This window comes from Penaeus vannamei, chromosome 3 (assembly GCF_042767895.1).
Source record: "Penaeus vannamei isolate JL-2024 chromosome 3, ASM4276789v1, whole genome shotgun sequence".
NCBI classification, from domain to species: Eukaryota; Metazoa; Arthropoda; class Malacostraca; order Decapoda; family Penaeidae; genus Penaeus; species Penaeus vannamei.
In genome coordinates, this window is record NC_091551.1 from 1056711 (window position 1) to 1059210 (window position 2500).

Genomic DNA, 2500 nt, shown 5'->3' on the forward strand with positions numbered 1-2500 from the left:
CGACGTCTTGGAAATACGAACAAAAAACAAAAGCAGAGGAATAAAAGAAAGAAATGGAAAGGATAGAGAATGATAAAGAACGGGATACGAGATGAAAGAATAAAAGAAAGAAATGGAAAGGATAGAGAATAATAAAGAACGAGACGAAACAAAAGAAAAGAAAGGAAAACAAGAAACAGACAAAAGGATAGAGAATAATAAAGAACAAGAGACGAGACATAAGAATTGAAAAGAAATAAGAACAAAAAACACAGAATTAGGAGACGAACGAAAAGAAAAAAAAGAGAAAGAGAAACAAGGAGAGATAATGATCACAAAAGAACGAGAAACGAGACAAAAGACTAAAAAATAGAACCAAAAATACAAAATAATAAAGAACAACAAAAGAGACGAAACAACATAAAAAAGAGAAACAAAAATAAAAAAAATCAGACAAAAGGATAGAAAAAAGAACCAAAATTACAGAATGATAAAAACCGACAAGAGAGACGAAAAGAGAGAGAAAAAAAAAGAGAAAGAGAAACAAGAGATAAAACACAGTAAATAAAAAACAAAAGCACTCGAGCAAACTCCTTCTAGGTCACGTGCGCAGATAACGGACACCGGCCTACAGCGGCCACTCGCATATTCAGACTTACACTAAGCAAGAATAAATGCATTTGTAATGATAATTTATATTGATGTTATATTGTATCCGTATTTCATAATCGTCTTCGTAATAGCCTGCGGTAGGCCTATGCAGGATGTAGGCCTATCCCATCTCTCGTTTTTTTATTATTATTTTATTTATTTATTTAGTTTTATTTATTTATTTATATATTTTTTTTTGAGAGAGACATCAGTGTTATATGGATAGATAGATGAATGAATGGATAGACAGATAAATAGATAGATGCACACACACACACACACACACACACACACACACACACACACACACACACACACACACACACACACACACACACACACACACACACACGCACGCACACATACACACACACACACACACGCGGATATGCTCCAAGCATCTAACCTTTTCACCTGTGGAGACTCAACACTGTAAACATCTGAGGCAACGGAGAGGGAGAGGGAGAGAGGGAGGGAGGGAGGGAGGAAGGGAGAGAGAGAATTAAGGAGAGGGAGGGAGGATGGAGGGAGGGAGGAAGGGAGAGAGAGAATTAAGGAGAGGGAGGGAGGATGGAGGGAGGGAGGAAGGGAGAGGGAGAGGGAGAGAGGATGGAGGGAGGGAGAGGGAGAGAGGGAGAGAGGATGGAGGGAGGGAGGAAGGGAGAGAGAGAATTAAGGAGAGGGAGGGAGGATGGAGGGAGGGAGGAAGGGAGAGAGAGAATTAAGGAGAGGAGGGAGGGTGGAGGGAGGGAGGAAGGGAGAGAGAGAATTAGGGAGAGGGAGGGAGGGTGGAGGAGGGGAGTAAGGGAGAGGGAGAGGGAGAGAGGATGGAGGGAGGGAGAGGGAGAGAGGGAGAGAGTATGGAGGGAGGGAGGAAGGGAGAGAGAGAATTAAGGAGAGGGAGGGAGGATGGAGGGAGGGAGGAAGGGAGAGAGAGAATTAAGGAGAGGGAGGGAGGATGGAGGGAGGGAGGAAGGGAGAGGGAGAGGGAGAGAGGATGGAGGGAGGGAGAGGGAGAGAGGGAGAGAGGATGGAGGGAGGGAGGAAGGGAGAGAGAGAATTAAGGAGAGGGAGGGAGGATGGAGGGAGGGAGGAAGGGAGAGGGAGAGGGAGAGAGGATGGAGGGAGGGAGAGGGAGAGAGGGAGAGAGGATGGAGGGAGGGAGGAAGGGAGAGAGAGAATTATGGAGAGGGAGGGAGGATGGAGGGAGGAAGGGAGAGAGAGAATTAAGGAGAGGGAGGAAGGGAGAGAGAGAAGTAAGGAGAGGGAGGGAGGATGGAGGGAGTAAGGGAGAGAGAGAAGTAAGGAGAGGGAGGGAGGATGGAGGGAGGAAGGCAGAGAGAGAATTAAGGAAAGGGAGGGAGGAAGGGAGAGAGAGAATTAAGGAGAGGGAGGGAGGAAGGGAGAGAGAGAATTAAGGAGAGAGAGGGAGGAAGGGAGAGAGAGAATTAAGGAGAGGGAGGGAGGAAGGGAGAGAGAGAATTAAGGAGAGGGAGGGAGGAAGGGAGAGAGAGAATTAAGGAGAGGGAGGGAGGAAGGGAGAAAGAGAATTAAGGAGGGGGAGGGAGGAAGGGAGAGAGAGAATTAAGGAGAGGGAGGGAGGAAGGGAGAGAGAGGATTAAGGAAAGGGAGGGAGGAAGCGAGAGAGGGAATTAAGGAGAGGGAGGGAGGAAGGGAGAGAGAGAATTAAGGAGAGGGAGGGAGGAAGGGAGAGAGGGAATTAAGGAGAGGGAGTAAGAGACAATGAGAAACAGAAAAGAAAAGAAAGAAAGATATTTTTCTCTTTTTTGCTTTACCTTAATTATTTAAACTATTTACGTCACTACATCAGTTATAATAATTATAATACAGATGTTGAGAGTAATCAAAA

The 2500-nt window shown here is 45.5% G+C and overlaps 1 long non-coding RNA gene across 1 annotated transcript in view; it reads left to right on the forward strand.

Moving 5' to 3' along the window:
- LOC138866489 (uncharacterized) overlaps nucleotides 1-2500 on the forward strand; it is a 216396-nt gene that overhangs the window by 213469 nt on the left and 427 nt on the right. The window lies entirely within an intron of this gene.